Below are 12,770 nucleotides of genomic sequence, written 5' to 3'. Positions count from 1 at the left end.
TGGATTCTAACTTGAAAAAAGTTAGCTAACTCAGTTTTAGAAGTTCTTGCATTTTCCTTTTCAAAACGCGCTTGACCAGCTCATGAGTTTTGCGACTAAGTGAAGGTTCTGTTCATTTTCACCAAAAGAGGTCAAACTCCCCGTGACGCATCCCCTTTAAACTGTTTTTGTTTATGTTGTAAAGTGTAAACTAATCGTTCCGTTTATGGGTCATGCAGCAAGGATTGTATTTTTAGCCTGTATAAATATTTGTACACTGTAAATCGGCTGTGCATTGTTGGTTTCAAGGTGAAGAAAATCAGTGTAAATTAACTTAAAACTGCAGGAAGACTGAGGTAGCAAGGTGAGTGATTGTAAGAAAAACGCCTGATTATCAGAGTATATAAGCAACTTATGCAGGTAGCAATATACTATCATGTTAACGAGTAGTTGTAGTTAACTTCCCGTGAAGAGTTTTAAGAAATTTATTGTTCACTGATAGATAAGAGGGTTAGTTCAAAGCTGAATTGGCGCTGCTTCGGTAGGGAGTCAGATGGTGCGTCACTCTGACGAAGGGCTAACGCTCAAACCCTCAGCACTCGAATCTCTTTACGGTGCCCAATTTACCTTTAGTTAAATCAACTCTGATATTTTTAGTTAAACGTGACTCTTTATTTCATGTTCATCCCATTTATAGGCGACATGTCGGAAATTATTAGGGTGCTTTCGATTAATAAATTAAAATAAATATTCTTTTTCATTTCGTGTGTTGTCGTGTAGGAGCTATCAGATACTAAATGAGACATTCCGCGTGTGCCACATCATCGCCTCAACCAGTGAGAAGGTACACACACACTCAAAATGTTGGGTCCAATTAAGCTATCGCTTCCTCGTCTACTTTTCGTATATCCTGTGTTTGATTCGAGCCACACTGTCACGCTTGACAATGATTTTCCCAGTTATATAACAACCTGTTACTTAGGTGAAGAAGAGGTTGCTATCTTTCTTTCATCTCGTGGGGGGAGGGGGGGAGGGGGGGTGGGGTGTACAATTTATGTTGGATTGCCAAATAACTTGTCACAAGAAAAACCCCTTCTTTCAACTGCACCTCATAGAAAGCTGCTGGTCTTGTATACGACCTGATCAATAACTCAGGCTTACTAGAACGCACAAGCGAGTGTGGGCGTCAAAAGTCGTATTTCTGATCACAGGAATTTGGGAATTTGGAGTAAGAAGACACGAGCTTGTGCGTACATAAGTCTTAAGCTGTTTAATTTCAAATGGTCCTCTATCCGATTACTTCTTTTAATTGTGATCAGTTTGTGATTTGCAAAACAAAGATTGCCAGTAGATGTTTCCATGTTCAGTTTTTATTAGACTTTAACTTGTGCCTTTCAAATAACTCGCTCTTCCGTTCAGAATGACAGCACGCTATAACCTCCAAGTTATGTGTGTTGACTTCTGAAAACCGGTAAACGGATATAGTACAGTTAATACGGACCGGAAAGGGAATAAGTTTCCATATTAAATTAAACGTCACAGACGCGTGTTTTATCAATAGGCAAAGACTGAAGCATACAATTTAAAACGGCAACAGAACGACATTTAATGTCCTAACTGTAACTTAACTGCTCAACTGAATCTGACTATATCACACTCATTCAGATCAGCGCTTCGCACAAAAATCCTTTTTACACCTAAAAAGTATTACTACATTCTCCTGATTTATTCTTCTTCTTTTATTATATTTCTAATTTAATACTGCACATATTTTCCACTTGATTACGTATGTATGTACGTATTTTTTACTTTAGTAGCTGTTTAAGTTTTAGTTAGTGTAGGCTTTAGGTAACCCTTCAGTAAGAGACGTAGTTCCTGTTTAGAGTTTTCCTGTCTTTGTATTGCCAAGAGACCTCCGCTTGGTATTGCCCATTCTTGACCCCAAAGCCGCTCGGCTTTGTCTACGTCATACACCTTCCCGCCGTCAGTCATGCGCAAAAGGAAAGAGCTATGGCCGGTCGAGCATGTGTATTGCCAAACTATTAAAGTAAAGTAAAGTAAAGTAAAGTAAAGTAAAGTAAAGTAAAGTAAAGTAAAGTAAAGTAAAGTAAAGTAAAGTAAAGTAAAGTATGTTCTCTCAGTGCTTACGTAATCATTAAAAATAGCCCGTGACATTGCTCTGCAATGACATTTTTCAGTTTTAGTTTGGTTTTAGTTTGGTTTTTCAGTTTTAGTTTTGGTTTACTTTTTAGTTTTGGTTTTGGACTGGATATTAGACAATTCATAAAGTGTGCAGATAACCAGTTTCCGTAAAGTGAGGTTAACTTCAATTGTATGAGAGCGTGTCGGTTGGTTCACTGCAAAATAAGTGTCCGTTGTCCGTACGTATGAACCAGTGTCCTCATTAATCGGGATAACGTAAGAGAAAATATATGAGCTTTTCGTTGGGAAAAATACAACTGTGCATAACCGAGTGAGTTTCCGTAAGGCGGGGCATGAATTTCCTTTGCCCGAAATTGGACAAGATCGTTTTAAAAGGCCGATTGATGACATTACTTTTGTTGGACTAGCCTGACATAACTGTAATCGAGTTAAGTGGGCGCTATCTGCTATCTGCAGCATGGTACAGTTATTTATGACATCGCTGGACCATTTGTTTTGGGTCGGATAGGTTTGCCGGTATACGGGTTGAAAATACCATGACGGGAAGCTGAATGTGTTCTTTTTTTGTATGCAGGAAGCGGGATACTGTGAATGTCGAGTACGGGATACGGGATAATAGTACCATGGGTGGGAAGCGAGATGTACTTTATTTTGACGCACATGCAGCAAGCGGGATAGTACGGAAAGCGGGATGAAAATACGATGGCGGGAAGCGGGATGTAGTCGCTTTTGATGCGGGAAGGGTAAACTATGAGATGACAATACCTTGGCGAATGGATTCAATTTTGCCAGTAGATCTTTTTGCTTTGGTACACGAGATGCGGAAAATTATTGAAGCTATGAGGAAAGCAGGGCCGCGGAAGTGGGCCAATTTTCACAACTCCAAGCAAATTGCACAGAACACTGACCGAACAAATCAAAGGCGGCCCGTGGCATTTGAACTGCTTCTTGAACCCAACCACACCCCTAAAATCTGTTTTTGTGGGTGATGATTTTAATTTTATTTATATCCAGCTAAGGAGGTGTGGTAATTCAGTTCAATAATCCTACAAATTGTTCGGGAAATGCCTTGATAAAATGATAATCTCTTCTTAGTTAGCTCCACGTGTAATCCATTGAGAAGGCGAGAAAAAGCCCTTGTACAATGAGCCTGACCGAAAATTAATTGAAACGAAGACGTTGAAATTTGACTTAAAGCGGTGCATAGTTTTTGAGGTTTCAGTCTGCTAGCAATCAGAGGTACCTCGGGACAGGTATTCAAATTCCATAATCCCAGACGATCATCATTTCGTCCATTAGTGTTGTCAGTTTGCATAATAACACACAAGCGGTTACGAGCTTCAAGTGTACCCTCAGTTTTCGGCTTTGAACTTAGGTTCGAAGACGATTAAAATGATTAAAATATTTCAAAAATGCATTCATTTGTCACCCTCTCGCCATAACAAAACAAATAACTCTAGCAACGTCAATTTGAGTTGAGTTTTATTTGCACTCACTTTAGAGTGAAGAGTCCATTACTTACCGTGGGTTGTTTTTGGTTTTCTTTGGCCAGCGTGTTAATAGCAATTTATGTCATATCATTACAACTCTGGGTTCGAATTAAACGATTGAAACTGGATTTGTTTTTTTTATCTGACAATTCCGCCAAGATAATCTGCAAACACAAGCAAAAATTAGAGCTTAAAAGCGCTATAAACCTAACATGATTGTCAATTTTGATTTTACAATGACACAGCTAACCGTCATCATGCAAAGCTAATGTTAATGCCCCCAATTGAATGAGAACAAATGTTTTCTCGGCGCCACCTATCTTAACAAATCCGTGTATAATGACCTGAACAGCCTTGGCGCAAACACTTTTTTATTCATTTCGAATTTCATAAACAATAGGTCTTAAGCTCCCTTCATGACACTAATAACAGAGTTGAAAAGTTCATAAGCTTTGATTATTGAGTCATGGTTTAGTTAACGCTACTACATGGCGAAGAGGCGCTCGATGAATTGAAATATGTGTATCAGCCTTAAAACGACGCTTCAACCTTCAGTCTCTGGTGCTCATCACGTCGTTAAAACGGTAGCTATTCGAATCGTTTATGAGGTTAATCTGATCTAATTCAACCGATATCTCTAACTGATAACGTTTGGGTTATCAGTCCACCAGCCGAGCAGGAACCCGTGGCAACATTCTTAAACGCTTATGGACAACACGTTTTTCAGGTTTTTAGTTGAAAATTTTCTGGCTCAGTTATATTTTCATTAACTTGAGTGCTATTTTCACCTCTAAAACAAATTAAATTTCGATTTAAAAGTCATTATCCCTGTAAAGGCTTAAAGTGAATATCCTTAGACATGAAACAAGACTAGCTCGGTGTAGAGTGTTTTTATTTATCGCTCGCCACAAATTTTAGCCGCCTCGCGTCGCGATCCCTCGACATCCAACATATGTTCACGACCTGAAATTTTTGTATATGCCTGTGTAACTTTAAGCAGCACATTTATCTCTGTTTCGATTGAGGTATTTTCATTTTTCTTGTCAGAGGAAATTAAAACAGCATGAGGTGTTTGAAAGACAAAACTGGACGAAAATGTCCTCAGCGCGCGGTGTTGTTTATAGACGTCAGCTTCTAAACTCCGTTATGACTAACCTTTCATAACTTTAAATTTTCGGTATCTTTATTGAGTTCATCCAAGTATAGTAGCACTGATACAATACCGATAATGGAAATATTGATCTTATCAACAGATCAACCTCGAGCTGGATAGAAGGAAGGAAACAAGCTGTATATTTGTCATTATAACGCCCTTGAAACTGCAACACTTCTGAGGCGGAAACCTTTGTTTGTTAAGACGCTGTTATAAAGCCTACATGCGACGTTTGCGGTTCCCAGGTAAGTCAAACAATTCTTCAGTCAGGAATTAAACCAAATCGCCATAGATTAAAAGCAGACAAAGGCATATTTCAATCCCGGGATTTCAATATCTAACATCAAAGGTTTTTTTGCATCTTTGACCAAACCGGGATGAAACAGGACCAAGACAGACTTAGACAAAACGAAAACAAGCACTGCGTTTCCAAATAGTTCAGTGCCAAAATTGTCGCTTGTCCTGAAAGAATGTGTCATTTTATGTTTGGTTTACTTTTGGTACGGACTAATTATGACTAATCACTGTTTCCAAGCAGTTAGTCGAACAAACAATGTTCTTCGGGATATTAATTTCCACTTGAAAGTTCTCAGCGGTTCCAATGGTTCTTCTGCGGTCATATTTACCACAAGCAGTAATAAGCGCCGTTTCGACATGTTAATTAGCTTCCCACCAACAAAAAGCTTGGATGAAGGTATGGGCTCCTGACTTTTAAAGCTGTTTAGTAGTAGAAATAGCGGAGCCCGCAGAAAGCTGGCAGGATTACAAGTCTATGGTGATTGGCGTGAACGCATTGTCAGTCGACATTTCCTTCAAACACACTAAAAACAACTTAAAATGAATGAATCGTTATGCTATGACCAAATTTTCTGAAAATTTCTTTTTATCGCTGCCAGAGGGGGCGATTTTTCAGCCGATCGATCTTACAGCCCTGCAAAAAGTCTGAGGACTGAAAACAGTTGTTTGAAAATCGCTGACATTCTTTTAGTTCTCTCAGATTGTTGCTTATCTTCTAAGTGTCGACCTTGCTTTCATTCCTTTTATTGTTGGTTCCCGCTGGATAAAAATACATCGAAAACATTCGTGATTTTTACAGAAAAACGTCTGTTTTTGTCATTAAGGCCTACCACCCTCACCGCAAATATGGCCGCCGCTGCGTCTTAGGTTCCAAATTAGTTTACCTTCTGTTATTTGTTTTGAGAAGTTTTCAAAACTATCATTAAGTTCACATGGATTTGCTCCGCAAGTAACAACAAGAAATATTTGTATTATTTTGTGGTCCTTGCTTAGTTTATGAAATGATTAGTTTAGTTCTCAAGCCGTGATAATACAAACAAGAGGCCGGAAAGATAGAGAAACTTTTTTTCAGCTCTCTCTACACGGTGAATACTCTTATCTAGGAAGATCGAGGGCCTCTGCTCGCAGGGTGCACGGTGAACTTTAGCCTCACTAAAGTAAAAACAAATATTTCATGCAGACCCGTACTAATGAAATATTTTGAATCTGTTGACATCAATTAAATTTCCGTTGTAACTTGCGGTGCCCTGTCCCGCTTTTAAGCCTCGAGGTAATTTCAGGCATTACTGGGAGTTTTGCATTCGAGCGCAAATTTGAAGGTTTGTCTTCGAGGCCTTGCCTCTTCCGTCCTGTTGTTTTCTTAGTTTTTAGATGACATGATGAGATGAGAAACTTTGTGCCAGATGACAGCTTCTCTCAGTACGCCTAGGCTGGTGTAAATGGGCGTCATACTCCTGGGGTAACCTTGCGATGAACTAGCATCCCCGGGGGGGGGGGGGGGGTACTCCTCGGAATTCTTGGTGGGGGTGTGCCGCCCGGGTCTTCGAATCCCGACCCTATTTCAGACCTAAACATGCCATTTTCCACACCCGTTTTCAGACCTGACCTCTAAAATTCATACCCGTTTTCAGACCTGATAATTATGCATCAGTGCCGAACGGAAGTTGACGCAAGGAGTAAAAGTAAGCTGGAATGACATAGTTTATCTATTTCTTTTTCTCACTATCAGTTAGTCGTTCCAGTTACGTACTGAGAAGAAAAATATGTTTGTAAGCTTTCGTAAATGTTCCCGGCTCCAAAAACCCGACCCGATTTCAGACCGTAATTGTCAAAATCTATACCCGTTTTCAGACCAAAACGGCTCAAAAACCATACCCTTTGGGGCGGCACATACCTATATACCTTATATAGGGGAGTACCCCCCCCCGGGCTAGCATCCCATCACGAGCCTACAGAAAGTCATGTGCTAGTTTCAATCTACATTCAGAAGTACGTTTGATAAAATGAGATTGGCAAGCATTGCGGGGTAAAGGTGGTTTGCATTGCCGCCATGTTGGTTGACAAAACACAAGAAAATTTGTTCACAAAGTTTGCCTTAAAATGGCAGTGAACTCCCAGAGGAGAAAAATCTTATTGTTCCTGTCCACCAACAAGGCCGCCATGACGTCACATGCAACTGAACCATCAATTACAGTGACCTGGGGCGCTACGATCATCTAATGTCAATTCGTGCACGAGTACGATCATCAGTAATAATCTCTTCTCTACTAAATAACCGATAATTACAGGATAATCCCCAACTAATGATAATTGCAGGCATGCATGTTATAACCCACAACAAGAATCCTGCGACAGCTGAAATCTTACGGGAGAAGATTCGTTCAGATAGATACTCCACATACCAAACCAGTTGATAGTGTTTAGTTTCGAGTGCTCTGATTGGGTGCTCAAACACTCCAGATGGTATTTGACTTCTCCTTCGCTCTTGCCAAGGTAACCGCAAATTTAAAGGTGCTGTGATGCATTCAGGGGGCACGTTTCAAGGAAAAGGCGAAATGAGAAGCCAGCGGTCCACGCTCGCGCCCCATACTGACTCGTCAGAGCCCGTGCACGGGTAACCTTGACTTAATATATTTTCGCAAACTTCCAAAATCGTTGGCCCCAGTTGCCAGGCAACCTTAAGACAACCAACAAACTACTGCTGACCATGGAGCCGGCATGCTCTAGTAAAATATAAGGCCATGTCATGAAACTAATTGTCTGCAACTCTGACAAAATCCCTCAGTTGCTCATTTGCGATCTCGGAAGTACAGCTCAGTTACACATTCTCCTACATTCCCTGATTTGCAAGTTATATCAAGGTAAGATAAATGTAATCAGTTTTCCTTACAATTTAGGCCAGTAGGATAGACTTTCGAACAGTGCTAAGTTTCACCTTGTTTAATGTTGTACATTTTCAATTCCACCGATTATAATCTCCAGCCACAGATCAACGTATTTAGTCTAGTTCACTAAATCGGGCCAAAATGGGTTCTTTAATGCTCCCTTGTATTTCTTTTCCTATCAACGTAAGTGCGAAATTTATAAGGAGAATACTTAATAATTTAAAACACAAGATACTTGATGCTAATGGACGTAAAAAGTAACTAACCTCTTACGATCTCTCATGAAATTAATGGAATTAATTAATCTCCACACGGTAACTCCCATTGTTCTAGAACAATTTTAGCAGAGAAGTATCAAAGTTTTGGGTTTTATTAACAAGTTTTATTGTGAATTGTTGACGTTCTGACATGATATTGAAATTCGTTAGTATATGTGCGCTACTCTGGCCTAACAGAGCTCAGTTGTAAGTGGAAAATAAGGTTCATAGCTTTTCAGCTGACCTTAAATCCGCACAATTTTAAAACGCTTGCTTCCCGAGATTTCGCCATGCAACAAACCAGCTCTCAGACACTTAAATCAACCACAAATAGATGTTTAGTAGGGTCAATGTTTTATCCAAAGTTTCTTTGTCTATATTATCGACAAGAATCTAAGAGATTTCGGAAATTATTTCGGAAACAAAATAACTTCAAAGCCAACATACACACGACAGACATCCAATATATTTGGACGACATTTTGTATCCATCAGCACCGTTGATTTTGCAAACAAAAGGGCGCACGGCAATGGTGCTGTACACGGATTAGGAACAGCTATTTCTGTCAATTTACTTTTTCAGATCAACGCCGTATTGTCGGAAAATTTAGACTGACCGGATTTGCTTCCATTTTTGGCCCAAAGCTTATTTACGAGAGAAAAAGCTAGTGTGAAAATCTAAAAAGAAAAAAAAACTAAAAAGACTGAAAGGAAAAAAATCTGAAAAACAACACCGACTCTCTGACCCTGGATACTATTCCCTCTGAGAAATAACCTTAAAAAAAATCGCCAGCCATGTTCCAGTTGAAATCTATGACTGAAAAGATTCTGCACTCAGCTTCTCAGCCAAAAACTGATTAATGAGCTGCCTTGTTTCTTTTATTAAGTAGCAGTCCCCGCTTAATTTTTTACTTAGGGAAAATATCCACCGTTAATTACATATTTTCCAAGTGGATAGCACTTATGCTGTTCGTAACATTGAACTTTTAACATCTCTTGTCCAATTATATCCCCACCTCTGTAACCTTTTGTCGGAGAATTTCAAACATGTCACATTAATTACAAATACTGTCGACTCTCTGACGTTCATGTTTGTCAATCATTTAAATTAGCTCTTGTCTGAAAAAAAAGATTAAGCTCTTTTGTGGAGTAGCTAGAGCTAAACCTACACTGGGTCTTAACTGTATTCGGCCATACCGACAGACTGGCAAGTATTTTGAAAAATTGTTATTTGCCGCGAGAGGCATGATAAGATCCGTTGTCATGGGATACTGCACAAGTTTATACAGTGTAGTTAGCCATACAAGGGAAAATTGACAAAAAAATTGACAAAGAAAAAAAAATTTGAAGAGACGTAAAATGCCATCAGAAGCTTTATCTGTGTTATTCGATATTTTGAACTAACATTTCGTCTTCTGAATGAAAAATTCGAACAAGTCCCTCTCTGACCACCCTTTTTACGTTCTGACTAATTTCACGACTTTTTAAACAATGATGCACTACAACATAAACTTTTGAGATTTTGAAGTAGTTCATATCGACAAAGTGTTCTGGCATAAGACCACATAAGACAAACTTGCGAATTTTTGTTTCACTTTGTATCAGCGCTCCTGTTTGTGTATCCATGAGTATACTTGTGTATACAGAAACGAAATGGTGAGATTTGCAGCAATATACAGTACAATCAAATCTAGCCTAGACTTGGACCTTATAAACACCTATATAATACAGACACTGTCTATGCAAAGTCCATCTGGCGGAAAGAAGCCAATTATTGTATTATGAGAGCTTACATAATTTTTCTATCCTGACTGCAGTATGGCTGTAACAAGGATGCTTGCCTCAGTATGTAGACGAGGCTCCACCTGCCTCGTCCCCAGCTCCTATAAAAGAGCGGGAAAACAGGAGACGCCAGACTTGACTCTCACAACTCCACGCGCGCCGGCTCAACAATCTTGTTCAGTCTGCCGTTTCATTTGGCCTTTCATTTTGTACCCGGTGAGAAAAAGGCCCGGCACGATAGTCTGTGTACAGCCCCTAGCTTCCTGATCTCTTCCAGCGTGCGGCTATGCACAGGCTACCTTACGATACGGCTCAAGTAGTTTAACGCCTGGGTTAATCAGGAAAATGGTTTATTTATGATACCACTGCAATTTTAACAATAGGAATGTGAGTGAATCGAAATTTGGTACATCTTTTCAATAAATCATGTGTTACGTGATCTTTTGTTTCTGTAATTAGCAAATATTTGACGAATTGATTAAATATCTACAACGTTTTTTTTAGCGTCTATTAATTGTTCTCTAAATAAAAAAACAATTTGTAAGGACAAAGGTCATTTTTTCAGTCCAAAATTGAAAAACTCGTGAACAAGCATTCCAAACGTACAACGGAAACGCTAATCAGAAAATCCAATTAATTTGGTAATTTTATAATTTTGATCACGTGAATGTGTCATGTATTCAAGATCAAACCTAGCCAAAAATATTGGGTATCATATAGTTTGTAAACAGCCTTAAACTGCTTGACTGGGCGAAAAGACGTTTGAGGCCCGGTCAAATGAGTTCTATTCTGATGACGCAGAAGAGCTTTTGCCTCTGAAGTCGTTCAAAGAAATTTATAGCAATTAGGAGCCAATCTTATTCGATCCGATATTTTCACCTGTGTGCCAGCAAGCAAGGAATTGAAAGCTGCCATGATCAGTTGGCGAGTGCTGTTGCGGAGCCTAAACATAGCGTCTTAAGAGTGTAGTTATTGTAACTTTCACGGACGCCTATATAACGTCGACTGCCACGACTAAGGTCTGGCCCTGTGGTGCCAGTGTGAAGGGCTGACTTACAAAAAAACAACTTGACCAATACAAGGTTGATGGAACGTACCCTGCGCCGTATCTGCTTCCTCGTGTTGAACAAAGTGGCGCCTGCCTAGTATTTGCCTCTGTTAAAGCATTCGACAAGCCATAGAAGGATGTTTAAGTTTACGAGGCAATACAATTGAACCTTACGGAATGTCGAATAAAAGCGATGAAACTTAATCTCACACATATTTACTGTGTTCTGCCAAGTTTCTGAAAAACACCGTACAAATTGTTTTCATTTTCACTTAACTTATCGAGCCCTTGATGAAGGTTAGTTTTGTCCAACTAACCGCGAAATATTGGGCAATATTAACAAAATACTAGCTGCTCGATCATCTCTGCATTTTTTTAAGTCGTTTTTTTTTTCATTCCACTGCTGATTCAGATCCAGTTAAAAATTGTTCTCACTTGTTCATATCACGGTCGTTGCAAAGTTTACAGAAGTCAGTGAGGGATTGGCTTCTAGAAAACTTTTTATGTCCAACTCAGGTCGAGTTCTGTCGAACAAATCCTTACGAAATGACATTTTGCAAAGCTAAACAGTGCAAATGTTTTGTGTCTTGGCCTGTGTAAGATAAGAATTTTTTTTCAACAACTCTTTAACTAGATCAAACCTGTGTTGTGCAAAGGTCGTTTAATTGCGACCCGTCATTGAGGATTTTAAGCAGTTTAACCAGATAATCCGTGAATGTTTAGTCATCAAAACATGACCTGAGTATTACTTTACAAGTAAACTGAATTAGGATTCATCACTTCCCTGGCTTTCGTAACAAGCCAAACAATGAAGCATTACAGAGCTCTTATCACACGGCAGGCACGTGCATCTTGTGATTATGTGTGTTTGCAAGAACCAGACTGAGAACCACCGTGACAAATCAGGGGCACCCAACGACAGTTTTCTCTCGAATCCTTTGAAACTCAATTTTAGGATATCTGGAGTGCCTTGAAAGCTCTGTAGGTTCATTTCAGGCCGCGAAAAAATATTTTTATCTGTTGGGTCATTCTAGGGGAACTTGAGTCTTTTTGAAATTACTAGGGCATTTTTGTCCATATCTCGAAAACCTTAGGTCTTATTTCCTTTCCGAAAATCTTAGCTGACCATTTATCAATCCGGAAACACTAGGCCCTAAATTTCCCATATCACGAACCTTCGAGGTGAAAATTCCCTTTAGAAAATTGTAGGGGACTAAGGGCCTTCTGAACAGATAATTTACCGAAACGATCCGTTGGGTACCCCTGACAAATTAAAATAAAAGTACCGGATCCTGTGAAGTTTCTAATAAGCAAAGGTTCTAATAAGCAAAAAGTCCAAAAAAATTCAGTGTAGCACAAATAATCTCAAAATAATCAAAGGCTTTGATGATCCTTGTCTTTCCTTATATTAATTTAAATGAACTCAAAACAAAGAAAAGGACTTAATACAAAACACAACGATCTGATATGCAGATAACCGTTCGTGAGACGAGTACTTCTTGGTATCAGTTCCTGGAATGTTTACAGAGAGAAAGCCGAGATGTTTTCGTCATCGAGGAATTTTGTTTGCAGTGAAAAAACTGAAGTGGTCACGAAAGGTGCTCAGGTTAAGACTTGACGGTAAAATAATAGGGATATTTGAACATCACTTCGAATGCAGTTCGTCGAGCTTAGCCGATCAGTGGAGTTGATCAGTGGAGTTCTGAGGATTTAGGCT

This window comes from Pavona decussata, unplaced genomic scaffold (assembly GCF_977016875.1).
Source record: "Pavona decussata unplaced genomic scaffold, jaPavDecu1.1 SCAFFOLD_179, whole genome shotgun sequence".
Lineage (NCBI taxonomy): Eukaryota > Metazoa > Cnidaria > Anthozoa > Scleractinia > Agariciidae > Pavona > Pavona decussata.
This window is presented reverse-complemented; position numbering follows the sequence as displayed.